The following is a 17,739-nucleotide window of genomic DNA, read 5'->3' as shown; positions in this document are numbered from 1 at the left end:
TCAGAATTCCATCATTAGGCTTTTGACAAATCCCAGTCATAGTTTGGTGCGATACCAGTCATCCTTGTGGTGACACTGGCACAGTTGTTTTTTAACATATTGATGATGCTTTGTCTGTGTCTTTAACCTGTGTTTTTAAATTTATTTTATTTGTTGCGTGCTTGTTTGTTTGTTTGTTTTTAAATGGACTCCCGAGTCTGGAAATAAAAATGGCGATGATGATGAGTTATTGTAGATTGAGTAGATTTATTACAGGTTGAAATTGTAATTACTTTTGATTTCTATTTATTTTCTCAGTTTGGCTTTTGATATCAGTTTAGTTTTATGAGTTCATAACTAGTTTTTTTTTAAATTAATTATAATTTTTTTTTTTAGTTTTGCTTTTAATTTAGTTTAAGCTTCTTTTTCAGGTATTGCAAAATGGAAAAAGTAAAATGAAAGAATGCGCTGCATCAAATATAAACTTGTTCATTTCTGTCGTGGTTTAGCAACTATGGCACAAACATGAAAGTGAAAATAAAGCTGGATTTAGCTGCAACTGTGTGAAAGTTTTCATACTGGGAATTTTCATTTTTCCCAGACTGATCTCATGAAATCGCGTTGTGTGTGATGCCAGTTTATTGCACTGGCATACTATACATACGCATTTTCATCTTTTCGTGTGTTATTTAACACCATTTGATAGCGTGTCAATGCAGTAGCCACTAATTGCACTAGTCGCTAACTGCTAACCCTAACCACTAATCACGCTAATGGCATGTTATTTTACGTGGCGTAAATATACACGCTAAAAGCTTATAATGCGTGCAGATAACACGCCACTTTTAATTGCCGTGTTATCTGTACACAATTCATGATATCACATTGTTTTTCCTCTAACATTTTTCTACTTTTAGTATCAGTCTAGTTAAAGCTGCAGTGATTGATAGTTTTTAACATAACTGGAGAAAAAATGCATTATTTCCTTTTAGCGTTTTATAATTGAAGTGGTCTGAGAGGACATGAGAATTGTGTATCTGCTCTTTCCTTGTGTTTTGTCTGTTGAAAATCTACTCTACACTACAGTTTTCACACAGGTACGGAGGTTAAATATGTGACTGACAGCTGTAATTATTGATACCTGATCTGAATTCATCAGATATCGACTTGGATGTGATGGTGCTGGTTTAATCTGTCTCATCCTGGAAGCTTGGAAAAGTGGCTTCACTTTTTTTTGTTTATTTTTTGTGATTTCTGCTCCTGAGGTTTTAACTGCAACACCCCTCCTGAGCTGTCAACCTGGTCTAAAGCAGCGACTTCCTGGCTCTGTCAACTGATTCTTGGTTGTCTATCCCCTGTATATTAATCACCCCATGTTTGCTGAGGATTTTTACTCGAGCGGAAATATGAAGCAACTCTCCTGCAGGCTGTGATATCCTGTTGTGTTGCTGGCAGTGTACCTGTTTGGCACTATTACAGACTTACTAAATGCTGGGCACCAAGCCAGGATTGACAGTTTCTACTCAATTGATCTTACAAGTTGAGTCGCCTACAGTGTCTCAGAGGAGTCATAATGATTTTGATATAAACATCTTTAGTGGTCTGTGTTAAGACATGCCAACACTGAACACTTAAAAGAAATACTATTAAAATTGTACACTGTCATAACATAGCAGTATAAATGAAGCACAATAACACCACAGAGATACCAAAATCTAGCCTATAAATTAAACCTTCCAAACAATAAGACATTTTAATAGGTTACACTTTTACTGTGAAAATTAAATCTCCCTACAAATCATCGCTCATATTGCAAAAACTCGTCAAAAATAATCACACGCTACATGCACATTTTACATTTTCTGCACAAATGTTTAAGGAAAAAAGTCATTCTTGTATGTTTTTCGAAGATCTACAGTATTTCAAGAATTTATTATTGCATTGTATATTGTCAACAAGAAATATTTAAAGCTAGTATTTTGACATTTCTTCAACATACAACATTAAATGTGTTATCTGTTTGATTACTAAATGTTTCAGATAGATTGCAACTAAATCTGTGATAAAGGTTAATTCTGCACGTGATCTTAGAACAGTGTTTTTCAACCTTGGGGTCAGCTGGAATTCAAACAGGGTCACCTGAAATTTCTAGTAATTGATAAAAAAAAAAACCAACAACTTACTAATAAAAAATATATGGTGATTTGACAGAGACATTTACAATACATAAAGGACATGACAAACTCTGAGGCTGAAACTGAAGCACTGTGGTTCTGTTTATCTGTCAAATGTTCATTGTGGTCGGTTTCAGATGCTGCAGCTCTATCATAATTCATAGTTGGAGTTCTTGTTTGTTCAGTATTAATTGTCAGCCTTGTAAATCCAAGCTGGACTGACTGTACATATCCTGACCTTGGAAAATCAAATTCTCACTTTGTGCAGTAATCTACACCTGGATTTTCTACCTCCATCTATAATAATAGACATTATATAGCCTAAATGTCATCTAAAATTAACGTTTATTTGCAACATAGTAGAGCAAACTATTACATGATCAAAAAACAAACAAACAAAAAAAAAAATCAAAAAACATATTTCAGTTTTGAATGTCTGGGATTGCCAGAAATTTGTCATGTTAAAATGGGGTCATGAGCCAAAAAAAGTCGGGAACCACTGTCTTAGAACCTAATGTTTTAACTGCTTTATGATAGATTTGATTCAACAAAATAACCCCTTTGAAATTTAGCCAAATTGTCCTTTTTTAATTCCATGAAAAGGTAATTTATTTCAGAACGTACACGCCAGCGTCTCCACTGCACTTACTGACCTATGACAAACCCTCAAACCAACGGTCTTCTCCCTTTACTGAATCTAATTTCTCCCCCTCATGATAGTCATTAAATCAGCATCATTTTACTACATATTGTAGCTTGTTTTCTACGAGAATAGCATGACTGACTTTGTGTCAATAAAGGAATTTAACAGCATTTATATCATATGACTGTCAGCCTCCTTTTGCAATTATTGGAACATCCTCTAAGTAATAAGATTAGAGCCGCATTTGGTATTTTCACTATTTTCACAAACTTTACGGACGAGAAAATAATATGGCAGAGTGTAAAAGAATTTAAAGAAACTATGCATAAATAACTAAAAAGTTGTCAGTATTTATACATTGTACGTCAGATCGGAGTAAGGTTTTACCTAGTTTTACTGAAGCCAATAAAGTAAAGCTCTGTAGGTTCAAAGTTTTACTCAAGGACGCTTTAACAGGAAGGACGTGGTTTGTAAGATATAATGACACTGTGTGGATTAGAGACAAGGTCATACATCAGAATACCACTGGTGTGGAAACCAGGGTACTGGGTTTCTTTGGAATAATTCAACTGGAGGTGGGTGGTATGACCCAAATCTTCTGTTACTTTACACGTAATCCTATTTCACAGTAACCAATAAAACACAAAATAAAACTAGTGTACTTTTTTTTTTTTTACTGAATAAAAATACCACAGACACCGCATGTTGCGTCATGTAGACTCTTCTCCTTGTTTATTTCCTTTATGCAAATTTCCTGCCTGCATTCATGTCGCATAAGAGAATGCAAAACTACAATTAAGAAAAATATTACCATAAAAAGTGAATAGAATATGAACCATATGAGTCACCTTTCACTTGGCAAACAGTATACACCTTTCAGCCATAACATTATGACCACTGACAAATCAACTAATTAGTGATGTCCTGATCTGGATTTTTTTGCTTCCAATCTGATTTTTTTAGGATTAGTTTTGCTGATATTGACCTGATACCGATCTGAGACCGACTTTTTACAATGAAATTTTGATTTCAAATTGAAGTCATTATTTATAGGTTATTATACTATTATTTTACTTGATATCACAATTGGGCTGAATGTGGAACCTGAACTAAAACAACTACGACACCTTTGACTCTTAATAACTTTAGTATAATTTTTACACTTTCCAAATTCATACTGTGGAACAAATTAGAACCTTTGGTGGGCCGGTTTTGGCCCATTGGCAATATGTTTGCCTCTACTGTAGTGTGTCTATGGACAGGTCCGTCCAGGTATTATATGGGGGTGAGTTCTGTGCCATTAGTGATGCACAGATCAGTGGGTTACTCGCAGGTCGGTTGGGGTGGGTCAAAAGAATGTTAGTTTATTTGCAGGGCAGGTTGGGGCAGGTCAAATAATTTCACAAAAGCCCTGTGGGTTGAAAAAAACCTGACTCACGCATCAGTACCGGACCATAAAGTGAAAGTGAAACTTATAGACGCTTTACTAATTCCTCTAAGCTTTCGGCTGATGTGCAGCTAATTTTCCTTTTCCCTACCTTCGAAAACTTTAATTTAAGGGGGCAGGATGTTCGTTCACCCTTTGTTAGCCCTCAAAGTTGATGTGTTGGCAGCAGGAAAATGAGCAAATTGTGAATCTGAGTGACTTCGACAACATCTAAACTGTGATGGTGAAATAACTGTCAGAGCGTCTCCAAAACTGAGCTGATCTGCAGTGGCCATAGACCTTACCAAAAGTTACCTAAGGAAGAACAAACAGATCACAAACCTATCAAGCATCTGCATGATATGCAAGTCCATGAGGTCAGGGCCTCGGGTCAGAGCTGTTTATATTGACAAAATGGGAACTTACACAATATTAGGAGGGTTCCAATAATGTTATGTTCCCACGGATGCTTGACTAGGGGTGTGTTTTAGCAAGAATCAGGTGATACGATACAAATCACAAGACTAGGATCAGGATACGATATATCATGATATATCTTGATACTGTTAAAAAGGCAATTTTTTTTATTGGTTTTGTTTCTTTTTTCAAATTATTATTTCCTTGAAGAATTGAATTACACCAGAAACATGCACAAATACTAAACACATTTTTATCTGATCCCAACACAATCTAATGTTTTATCACAAAATTTTCCTGCGTTAAAACTTAAATGTTTTCCAGACATTACAGTTTAAGATCCTGCTCAAATGTTCATATTCTATTAGTTCATAACTAACATCAGAACATTATTTTTATGCAATCCCAACAAAGGAACTAACATTATTTAATAAAAGAGTGTTAAATAATAATAAATAAAATATAAACAAAGAAGAAAAACAAAAAAATTAAAATGAACCTCCATAATATCTGCATTTGATGAAATACCTAAAAATATGAATACAGTATTGTGAAATGAAATATCGTGGTATATTGCAGAACCGATCATTTCTTACACCCCTATACTTGACTGGGTTGAGATCTGAGATGTCTTTTCTTAGACCACTTTTGGTGAATCTAGCCACTATAGACAAGGATCACCCTCCTAGACCTGCCATTTTGGAGACGCTCTGTCCCACTCACTCAGAAATCATGATTTAGCCCTTGTCAGCATCACTTCGCTGCTTCAAACACATCAAATTCAAGAACTACATATTCAATTAAACCCCTGAAAGCAGCCATTGTAACAGAATGATCCACATTATTATAACTTCACCTATTAGTGGTCATGATGTTACGTCTGACTGGTGAATACTGTCATATGACGCAGCCTCTATTACTACAACTACGACCACAGACCGATGATGAGTTCTGCTGAGTGGAAACCAGAGTATGAAAAATGGACAGAATCCAGAATGATTATGCTGAACCAGTAACAAGTTCCAGCATGTGAAAAGTGGAAGTAGATGTAACCAAACCAAAGTTCTGCGGTGGTGTACAAGGGTCAGGACACAGACAGGAGATAAAAAGTAAACACTGTTCCATGTTGGTAAATATTACAGCGTACAAACAAAACCAGCAACAAGAAACGGCCCATTGAATCTGTCATATCATATTCCAAAAAGTATAAAATGTAAAAAAAAAAAAAATACTGATTAATTTTTAAAATTTTCTGTTATGATTTTTTTTTTTACATTTTGGAAAAATTGCCAGAATACATCTTAATCAAATACATACGTTCTCATTTGGATTAAAGGGGTCATATTTTGCTAAACCCACTTTTACTAGTCTTTGGTTCTTTTTTTTTGTGTATTTGGACCCTAATAGTTCATAAAGTTAGAATTTGAACCCTCCAGGTGCTGCAAAGCTATCTTCATTTTCATTTTGGCAAAAATCGAGTGGATTTCTACAACCTGTTTCGATTCCTGCTTAATTTGTTACATTTTATAAGTAGTTGCCTCACGAAATTTGCACATATAAGGTCAAGACTTCTGACGAACATTTCTCAGAGTACGACATAATTGTTTGTCAGTAACAGCGGTTGGAGTAAAAACTGAAAATATGTCCAAATTTGAGCCGATTACCTAAAATGTTCAGTTGTTGGTTGAACGGGACAGAGCAGCACAGCCAACAACCTGGAGGGGGTGGAGCTTGAAGTGGCTCATTTGCATTTAAAGGGCCAGCGCTCAAAACGACCTTTCTGGTGTCATTACTCAGAAATAGGGTTGAAGATGGACCTGTGGAGTTGAACTAATGAAGAATTCAGATCTAAGTATAGCATTTACAGTTCATATAGACCACAAGGAAATGTTTCAAAATACATAATTTTGTCTAAGAAAACTGAAAATATCATTCCTTTAACCCATAAGGACCCAGTGTGACTTTTGTGGCAGTTTCCAAATTAATTTTTCTCTCTATTTAACCTTTCCTAAGTGATTTATCACCATTCATTACGATACTATCCTCTGAATTTGGCATTTTTTCCAGTGGAAATTGGGTATTTTCCTATGTTTAATTGACTGATCATGTAGATGTTCATGAAAGCTCAGAGTAAAGTCAAAGGTTATTGTATCAAAACAGAACAAAACAGAAAAAACTGTGACTTTTTCATTAAAATATATCATTAACTGAACATAAACCCACTGTCTCTGATCCAACTCCATTCGTTTTACTGGTGAATCAATGTTGTAGAAGATGACGGTGTTTCCACGTTCACTACGGAGCCTCTGAACGTCCAAATGGGTCATATTTGATGACCATGAAAAGACGACAAACTGTATTTTATACCAATTATTTACATGGATTGATAGGATTAGTGGATCAACAGTTTAGATCAATAGATGCTTTTGATTGACAGTGGATGTTTGGGTCTTTATGGGTTAAGTATGTTGACTCTAAGTTGATGCTATGCTTGACAGAGCAAAACTTATTCATATTTTTTCATGATATCCACTGATTTTCAAGGAGAAGACAAGACACTAATTATACAACTATCACAAATACTATCTTGAGGCATCTTATTGTATAACAGACAGCACATTTTGCCAAATTCACATCATATTAACTTAGTGCAGGAAAGTCACATATTACTTTCTTACTATTAACTGCTATATATTTTCATTAACACTAAAATTCAGAATCCGAGTAAGTAACAGTACAAATTAACATCATTCATAGATCTTAAGGTAAGTTTTGAAGATTAGATTTATTTCATTTAAATCTACAGTGTGTACTGGATGAGAGTGAGCCGTACTTTGCCCTGTTGGATGACAGTAGGTCAGTCTGATTTTACAATCTCTGCCAACTACTATTACAACAATAAAAATCTGCTCTGAGCAAATGGATTATGTAAAGCCAGACATAAAACTATGACTATTGCTCTGAGATCTACAGATAATGATGGCTGTTAAAGTTTATGCCTATGATGTAGCAGATGGGGTGGGGGGGGGGGGGGGGGGGGGGAGTGTTTGTGTGCAATTTGATAGATTTGTGACAGAGCGAATGAGATAGAAACATAATTCAAGATAACCTCTCTAATGCTTGTTCTAACTTCTCTGTGAGCCGTGAACGTCACAGTTTAGGAGCTAAAGAGCTTTGTTCTTCTGGCCTCGGGCCCTGTATCTGACACCAGGTGTGTCAGATGTGTGTGTGTATGCTGCATGTTTCTGTGTACTTGTGTGGACAGTTTTTAGTATTGATCTACAGGGTGGGGAAGCAAAATTTACAATGAACATTTAGTTGTTTTTTCTCAGCAGGCACTACGTCAATTGTTTTGAAACCAAACATATATTGATGTCATAATCATACCTAACACTATTATCCATACCTTTTCAGAAACTTTTGCCCATATGAGTAATCAGGAAAGCAAACGTCAAAGAGTGTGTGATTTGCTGAATGCACTCGTCACACCAAAGGAAATTTCAAAAATAGTTGGAGTGTCCATAAAGACTGTTTATAATGTAAAGAAGAGAATGACTATGAGCAAAACTATTACGAGAAAGTCTGGAAGTGGAGGAAGCAACAAAAAAACATACCAAAGCTTTTATTAAAGCTCTCAAATCCAAAATCCTAAAGGATCCAACCAAATCCATGAGAAAAATGGCAATTGAACCTGAGGTAGACAACAAGACCGTTAGAAATGCAGTAAAATATGATTTGAAGATTTAAATTCTCATGACTTTCAATAAATTAACTGGTCATACACTGTCTTTCAATCCCTGCCTCAAAATATTGTAAATTTTGCTTCCCCACCCTGTATATGGAGGATATTTTGTCATTGTGAAGGTATTTTAGCAAATCAGCAACATTTTGGGTTGGGTTAAGACTTGGTATTAAAGTTAAAATTCACGCCTGTAGTAGACGGTTTAAAAATACCTTGCGTCTTCAAAGAGAAAACACAACTTTAGGCATGTGTGTTAGACAAAAAAGGGAGATACCACACAGCAAGTGGGAGCAAGAAAAGCCCTTATGAAGCTTAGCTGCATATTTTGTCTATGTGAAGTGTGTTACATGTTTTTTTTTTTCAAGGTAGAGGTATTTTATTCATCTTCGGTGGCATCAGATTTCAAAGAAAGAACTGTTTGATGAACCACCTTAAGAAGAAAACCTCCAACTGAAGGACTCACGCAACTTTTTCCAAACTTCTTTGTTTCCTCTTCAGTCATTCTGGAGTAGTTGTGAAGAATATCTACAGTTTATTCACTCATTTATTTATTAGCTATTACTATAAACTGTAAGCCAAAGACGGTTTTCAGTAAAATATCTAATAGCATTAATAAGTTAGTTTTTAGAGCGGTTTCTATTCTGATAAAAAAAAAAGTGGTTCGGTTCTCTTTTATTTACTCAAACATTTCACTTCTCAATACAATGAGTGCAATTCTAACTAAAATTAACAATGATGTCATTCTGCTTCTTTTACACATTAACCCATGACAGGAAGCGAGCAGGTCTATGGATACTATGACCCTGACACTAAGGCAGCACAGGAGTGTATTCAGATCATTCACTGAAGTAAAAGTACTAACAGCGCAGCAAAAACACTCCACAAGTACAGGTTCTGCATTTAAAACCTAACCTTAACCTTGACCTAAGTAGTCATCTCCCAGTAAAATGATCCCCATTAAGAGTTTTACTATTTTATATGTTGCTTTTGGATTTGTTTCACTGCTACTCTGAGATGTACAGTATGTTCCAATTAAGAGTTGTAGATTAATGTTGAGCTTTTTTGTTTTTGTTTTTTTTAAACTTTGTACACAGGTGGTAGTTACATCTTACAAAACTGCATCATATTCTATGAGATATGATATACGATTGTAGCTTCATTGTCCTGTGAGAAATCTCTAAAAGTTTCCACAAAGAGATGAAGGAGAAATTCTGAAATAATCTAAAATTTATAATCAGAGAACATTTTGACATATGTGTTAAATTAAACCTGGTATAAAACATATATGAAATATGCAGTGCACAATAAAACAATGATAAAATAAACTTTAAGAACTGCAACCATTAAAACAGGAGAGCCAAAAGCACACTGTATCTCCAAGTTGAGTTTAAGGACAGTAGGTTATTTGAGTACTTTATTTCCCCGATGATTGATTCATCATCGATAACACTTGTGTTTTTATTGCATGAGGTTTCTTTCTTGTCTAAAAGCAGTGTAGTTTTTCCACAGCTTCAGTTAATTCTACCACCAATAGTGACTCAAGTTATGCAACAAAAGGCAAAATAAAGTATTTTTATTGCTTTTGATGACAGTCAATTTACTGTTTGGGTAAATGACTTTGAACTCTTCTTATTTGCTAAAACTGAACACAACTATTCTACAATTTAAGAAATATGCACAATAAAACACTATAATAATAATAATAATAATAATAATAATGATAGAAGCGTAAAAATAACTGTTTACCACTGTACATTGAATCTCCAAGCTGAGTTTACGTACAGTAGGTTATTTGAGTACTTTATTTCCCTGACGATTGATTCATCATCGATAACACTTGTGTTTTATTGCGTGAGGTTTCTTTCTTGTCTAAAAGCAGTGTAGTTTTTCCACAGCTTCAGTTAATTCTACCACTAATGGTGACTCGGGTTATGTAACAATATGCAAAATAAAGTATTTTTATTGCTTTTGATGACAATCATTTAATGTTTGGGTAAATGAATGTGAACTGTTCTTATTTGCTAAAAGTGAACACAACTATTCAACAATTTAGGAAATATGCACAATAAAACACTATAATAATAATACAAGCTTAAAAATAACTCTTTACCACTGTACATTGTATCTCCATCATCATTGTAATACCTGTGTTTTGTTGTTTCAGGTTTCTTTCCTGTCTAAAAGCAGTGTAGTTTTTCCACAGCTTCAGTTAATTCTACCACCAATAGTGCAACAAAAAGGAAAAATAAAGTATTTTTATTGTTTTTTATGACACAATCAATTTACTGTTTGGGTAAATGAATGTGAACTGTTCTTATTTGCTAAAAGTAAACACAACTATTCTACAATTTAGGGAATACGTATAATAAAACACAATATAATAATAATAATAATAATAATAATAATAATAATAATAGTACACATACTACTACTACTACTACTACTAATAATAATAATAATAATAATAATAATAACAATAATCATAATAATAATAACAGAAGTTTAAAAATAACTGTTTACCACTGTACACTGCATCTCCAAGTTGAGTTTACGTACAGTCGGTTATTTGAGTACTTTCTTTCCCCACTGATTGATTCATCACTAGTAACACCTGTGTTTTGCTGCGTGGGGTGTCTTTCCTGTCTAAAAGCAGTGCAGCTTTTCCACAGCTATACTAGTCCATCTCAAGCTCAAGTTAATGCTACCACCAATGGTGAGTCCGGTTGTGTAACAAAATGCTCCAGTGTTTCACAATAGGCAGTGACAGCAGCTCTCACCTGTTAGCTCCTTCCCGCCATGCAGCCTCCTATAAACTAGCTAGCGTCTATTAGCATGTTCTGCGTTAGCTTTACAACATTAGCAAAGCGGTGTTTCATTTTTGGACACAGAAACACTGATTAAAAGTTTTTTTTAGGATTATTACAGAGCAGTCAGTGAGTGTACCTACCTGTCAATCCCAGCTCTCACTTGTTGTCACCTCCTTTTCCGGTGTGTGTGTGTGTTTGTGTTGTATAGTCCAGAGAACCGGCTATAAGTTTATAAGAGTTAGCATCCTTGACGTTTTAAAGCATCCCGTCCGCGGCGTAAATGAGGCTAAAACAGGCTCGTATTTGCACCATTCCGAAGCCGAACACTTGTAATGCAGCCCAGTCCGACAGCACAGACGGGGGTTTGAGTTGTGTGTCCGCTGGCGTCAAGTCTGTGCTGTCTTTGTACAACACAGAGATCGTCTGTGTGTTTGCGGAGGGCTCACTCTGAGGACACATCTGTGCTGTCTTTGTACAATACGAAGATCGTCTGTGTCTTTATAGAGAGCTCACTCTGAGGATAAAAAAACAAACTGCGCCTTTTCTGTTTACACTACAGGTGTCAAACTCATTTTAGTTCAGGGGCCACATACAGCCTAATATGATCTAAAGCGGGCCGAACCAGTAAAATGATATAAATAATAGGATAAGAGCTTATAAATAATGTCAACTCCGAAGTTTTCTCTGTTTTTCAGTGAAAAAAGTAAAATTCCATCATAAAAATGTTTACACCTACGAACCGTACTTGAACGTGACATGAATAACTAGAAGCACTCGGAGAGCGCAGACCTCCGCCAAGGCTGATCAGTGGCCCCCCCCCGTGGGCCCCCCCCACCCCCGATCACCACCAAAATTTAATCATTTCTTCCTTATCCCATTTCCAACAAACCCTGAAAATTTCATCCAAATCTGTCCATAACTTTTTGAGTTATGTTGCACACTAACGGACAGACGAACAAACAAACAAACAAACCCTGGCAAAAACATAACCTCCTTGGCGGAGGTAAATATGAACCTGAAAATTCTTAAGAAAAAAAGTGCATTGTTAACAATATTATGCCTAAGTTGATCATTTATACATGTGCATCACAACTTAAAGATTCAGTAACAGGCAAAATATTGTTAAAATTCCACATACTTCTCTTAAGACATTTCAGATTGTTCATATTTGTTCAGGATATTCATATTTTTTGTAAAAGGATAGTCTGTAAATGTAACTTTTTTGTCTAATTTGACTTTTTTTATTCTAAAACAAAGAGGAAAATTTGCAGGTTTCATTATTTATAGGTTATTATGATAATATTTTACTAGTCTGATTCATTTTAGACTGAATTGACCTAAAATGATTTTAACATCCTTGATTATTAATATCTTCAGTGTAATTTTTGTATTTCACAAATTCATCCTAGGGGCCAGATAGGACCCTTTGGCGAGCCGGTTTTGGCCCCCAGGCCGCATATTTGATACCTGTGGTTTACACAATAGAACAGAATAGATCAGGACAGTCAAACTCATTTTAGTTCAGTTCCACATTCAGCCCAATTTGATCTCAAGTGGGCCAGACCAGTAAAATAATAACAGTGAAAAAAGTAAAATAGCTTTCATCTCCGATTAAAAAAAGATTTTGAAAAAATTGGTCATGCACAGATTTTACAAGTACTACAAGAATTCCTCCAGCCCTGTTTCTTACACATACATTTATAATTAATAATATAATTATGTACATAATATATGTAAATATATATGTAATAATCATATAATTTATAATATACTCATGTGTAATAGCAACAATGGTATATTTATGATATAATTCAGAAGCAAACTTGAATCAGTTTTTGCTTGGTGGCTGTCTTGGCTCCTGTTTTTGTCTGTTTGTGTGCAATGTGTGTTAATGCTTGTTTTCTACTTGTATATATTACTTCAGTTATGGTATTATGTTATATGTAAGCTGTTTTTTTTTGTTGCTTTTGCCTGCCAGTGGGACTCAAGATGGAAATGAGCTGTATGGCTATAATCTCTCGTATTGACATGCAAATGTTCATTAATACGAACTGTCTCATGTTAAATATAAATAAATCATTCATTCATTTTGCTACTTCACCTTAGTGTTTACCTCATCTCAGACAAGTTTTCCATTTGTACCCCTGCTTTATGGGATGGTTTTTACTGCAGCTGTAATAAGCAGCAAAGTGACAGCTCTTCCTTCTCTCACATATCTCGTTCGCATTCAGGCTGGCATCCCACTCTTGAAGGAATACTCTGCACTTCTGTAGGAACACTGCACTTGGTGACTCCGATTTATACAAACAAGGCTCTGGTATTATAGAGTGTAAAATATGATCTGACATGTAATTTACTTCACTGTTTCTAAAGCACAAGCCCAGAAACAGCACAAGAGGTACGGGATCATCAGCAGAGGATGAATAAATTATGAGCGATAGGATTTTTTTTCTTCTTTTTTTTCTCTTTTGAGTCCAAACTGTGTAAATTAAAAAAAAAAAAAAAAAAAATAGCAACAACAAAAAAAACCATATACTAGTTGATATGATACAGAAACAGATTACTGTAAAAGCACCCACCTCACAAAAATCTCCTTTGGTCTCATATTTAGGCTCCTGTGTGTTTGATATTTTTCATTGAGTCAAACAAAACTGTTGCACCCTTTAACCCTTTCATGCATGAATTATGAGAACCTTAATCAAGATTTTTTTCCCGAGTGTTTTTATTCCTATTTAGGCATGAAAAAAACAATGCGATTGGATTTTTTTTATGAATCTATTTTTCAAAGTTACAAAAATGTCCACTCAGCTGGACAGCATGCATTTGATTTTTGAAACAAACAAACAAACAAACATATACTTAAAACCCATCATCATAAAGTGATATACTGTGTGAAAACTATGAAATATGTATATAAATTTTTTAATGCAGCTAATCTCATGTTTTTACACAGTTTATCATATTCTAATACTAGTTGTGGAGATAATATGCAAAAAAAAAAAAAAAAACAACTTTTTGTTTGGGAAAATTAGCTGTTGATTTACACTTAAACATGTTAGTGCAGATCAGGTTTATGAAGAACAGCAAAGTTACAGCAGTGGTCTGAATGTCGGTGTAGATGATGCATGAGCGTCCACTGTGTTGGTTGATATCCTCCTAAGACCCAGGAAAGTGAACATTTTTATTTTGTTTTATTTATTTATTTATTTTTTTACATTAAACAGTCATCTTGTTTGGAAACTGCATAATGCAACCGTTTTTTCAGATACATTTTTAAAATTATTTTCATTTATTTATTTTTTAATGGAATGTCCTTCACAATGAACAGCATTTTTTTTTTTTTTTTATTATTAAAACTGTCAAACTTTAGTCCCCTACAGAGGACAAAATGAATTGCTGGGTCTCAGGAGGACATGGAATTAAAACAACTAAACCCATGAACATAAAGACAACAGCTGGAGAATAGGTGTCCACTGGAGTGACCGCTATGCATGAAAGGGTTAATAGTAACTTCCAAACATTCACTTCATAAATGATCATGTTTTTGCCTAAAGAACAGCTTGCACCCTCTTCAGCTGTTTATAGTGTTGACTTTGTCTCCATCATCTGGTCAGAGATTGTTACAACAACTCTGTGCATTCACATCCCTTTAAAGCAGGGCTGTCAAACTCATTTTAGTTCAGTTCCACATTCAGCTAAATTTGATCTGAAGTGGCCGAACCAGTAAACTTATAACATAATAATATATAAATAATGTCAACTCCAAACTTTTCTCTATGTTTTAGAGCGAAAAAAGTAAAACTACATTATGAAAATGTTTGCATTTCCAAACTATCCTTTCAAACAATGTGAATAATATGAACAAACTGAAAAAAATGTGTAATATGAATAATATTCTGCCTCAGTTTATCATTTCCACATGTACATTATAACTTACAGATCACAGTGGATCTACAATCACACAAAACATTTAGTAACAGGAAAAATATTGCTATAATTTCACTTACTTCTCTTAAGACATTTCAGGTCGTTCATCTTTGTTCAGGTTATTCAGATATTTTTGCGAAATTATACTTTGTTTTAGTGTAAATACATGAAAATATTTACATTTACAAAGAGAAAAATTTGGAGTTGTTAATATTTATAGGTTATTATGACCCACCTGAGATTGAATTGTTCTGAATGTGGAACCTGAACTAAAATGATTGATCATATCTTAGTGTAAATTTTGCATTTCACAAATTCATCCCAAGGGCCGGACTGGACCCTTTGGCGGACCAGATTTGGCCCCCGGGCCGCATGTTTGACAACTGTGATTTAAAGGAAACTGAACTGACATTGTTTGCAGTGAATTTTATTGTTTTTTATCAGTTAAATGTGTTGTATTTACAAGTGGCTTTAGCAAAATGCAGACTAAATTATACAGAGATAGTAAATCTTAAACTTCAGCAAGTAGCATGTGTGCACGATTTAAAGATTTAGCAATAAATTAGCTTAATTAGAAGCTATACATGTGGTTATAACTGGGCAGATGAGTAAAAAAATAAGCAAATCTGTATAGAATCAAAACTACAACCAAAGGAACTGTGATGTGATTGTTTATTGCAGCAACAAAAACATAAAGCTAAGCAAACTTGTATACAGTTTGAGGGGGAAGACATCCACATTGTTAGTTTTATCAATTTTCACGTACGTTTTTTTAATCCAAATTAGAAGAACATTCAATTATGACCAATTCATGTCAACATCCTTAAAGCACAATTCATTCTTAAAGACAATCTGGAGAATACAGCTTGTCAGCAGATCATTTCAAACACTCAACTATGAACGCAAGAATGATTAAATGTTCATTTTAAAAAACAAAAACAAAACTGGGCTTCAACAATTGATTTTTGTACTGAATGTACAGGTGGTTTTGCCAAAGATGTAGCAATTAGTGAGAAGATGAGCTTATTTAAAGACAACCTCTTCACCTACTGTAACACTCATCTGAATGAATCCTGTCTTTTTCACGTTACATTCATACATTAACTTCTATAATAATGTAGAACGACAGGCGTCGACACCACTAACATCTGATTCTGGCAAATACGGAGCAAAGAAAAAAGAAAAACACTACACCAATATACATCCTCAAAATCTCTTAAAGTACTGTATGCAAGAACTCACAAGGCACAAGTAAATCTCTTCAACAAGAATGAATGAACACATCAAAATAAAAAGGTAGAAAGTACTTTCACACAGATTGGATCAGAACTACCACTCCTATTGCAGAGTGGTGATTATTCATGGAAATACAGGACCTCGTTGTTGTAACCAAAGGTCCTACACTTATCTGTAACATTTCTTTGTCAAAATAAAAGATCTTTCAATACATGTTCCATATACAACCCAGAAAAAAACAAAACTATCAGCACTTGACTAAAGAGAATAAGCAAATTAAAGCAACCCAGAACAGAATGAAGACATACAACTCCATCTTCACTTCACGGACTGGATGGAAACATTCAGAGGCAAAACATGAGGCTTTTCCAACAATTATACCCACGCTTACACTTTCATTCATGTATGTGTGCAGTGTTATCCTGTCTGGGAGGCAACTACAGATGTACGTAGTGATGGCTTTAGCAGAAAAAGGAATCTAAAAATGCGGACGACAAGTGCATTGTGTAGCAATTAACTGTATATATACACAACATTATGGGAAACACTGTTCCCGATAATAAAAAATCCACCCCTACAGTGAAATATGGAGGGCACTGCCTCCGATACGGACACACACTGGTAGGCAAAAACTACCTTCTTCTTGATCATTATGGGTGACACTGCACCCGATAATGCTGTCAGGATGAGAAATGTACATGTACCAAGGGACCAGCGCTGACCGAAGGCCAGAGGTGTTGAGTAAATATTTTCTCTGATGTGATATGTGAGCTGGCCTTGCTTAAAGGGCCAATCCAGTGTCAGTTAATTGGAAAAGCACTGACCTCATTGAGCATTGAGCTTCAGTTTCCAAATTCTGTCACTCCTGTTGTTATTCCTGGTATTAAAATGGAATGTCTGACAGTGCTAGGACAGGAGGTGCTCTCAGAAGAGCTAGCTCCTGAAGACCCAGCTCTTCCGAGAGCACCTCCTGTCCTAGCACTGTCAGACATTCCACTTTAAATATTTTAGTAAGGTTTTTCCCAGGATTATCACAGATTTTCCCAGGATTATCTCTGGACCTGCTGCGGTGGTCCTGCCTCTCTCCTGCCTTCATCATCATCACTCACTTATTCTCAACTGCCTCCATGTGTCTCCCCCTACTCCCCCCCTCTCCCCCAGTCTCTATCTCTATCGCTCTCTCTTTTCTCTTTCTTTACCCTCTCTCTTTAACCCCAACTGGTCAAGGCAGACGTCCATCCTCCAGGAGTCTGGGTCTGCTCAAGGTTTCTGCTGTTAAAGGGAAGTTTTTCCTCACCACTGTCACCAGTCACAAGTGTTTGCTCCTGGAGGATTCTGTTGGGTTTCTGTAAATTGGGAGTCTGGTTTGGACCAACTCTATATATAAA

The 17,739-nt window shown here is 35.2% G+C and overlaps 2 protein-coding genes across 3 annotated transcripts in view; both read right to left on the bottom strand.

Annotated features, from left to right (window-relative positions):
- tnk2b (tyrosine kinase, non-receptor, 2b) overlaps positions 1 to 11,596 on the bottom strand; it is a 96,163-nt gene extending 84,567 nt beyond the window's left edge. Inside the window, exon 1 of the mRNA XM_030159651.1 lies at positions 11,329 to 11,596. The gene's annotated coding sequence lies outside the window, so the exon portion shown is untranslated. The remainder of the gene's footprint in view (positions 1 to 11,328) is intronic.
- Positions 11,597 to 15,773: 4,177 nt separating this feature from the next.
- Positions 15,774 to 17,739, bottom strand: part of LOC115436977 (transferrin receptor protein 1-like) — a 45,624-nt gene continuing 43,658 nt past the window's right edge. The window contains exons 19-20 of one of the 2 annotated variants that reach the window (XR_003937890.1): positions 16,056 to 17,175; positions 15,774 to 16,009 (exon numbers count right to left, since the gene is read on the bottom strand). The gene's annotated coding sequence lies outside the window, so the exon portion shown is untranslated. Of the gene's footprint in view, positions 17,176 to 17,739 lie in introns of both variants that reach the window. The other variant, XR_003937889.1, reaches the window with a different exon arrangement.

Source organism: Sphaeramia orbicularis, chromosome 17, assembly GCF_902148855.1.
Source record: "Sphaeramia orbicularis chromosome 17, fSphaOr1.1, whole genome shotgun sequence".
NCBI classification, from domain to species: Eukaryota; Metazoa; Chordata; class Actinopteri; order Kurtiformes; family Apogonidae; genus Sphaeramia; species Sphaeramia orbicularis.
This window is presented reverse-complemented; position numbering and strand designations above follow the sequence as displayed.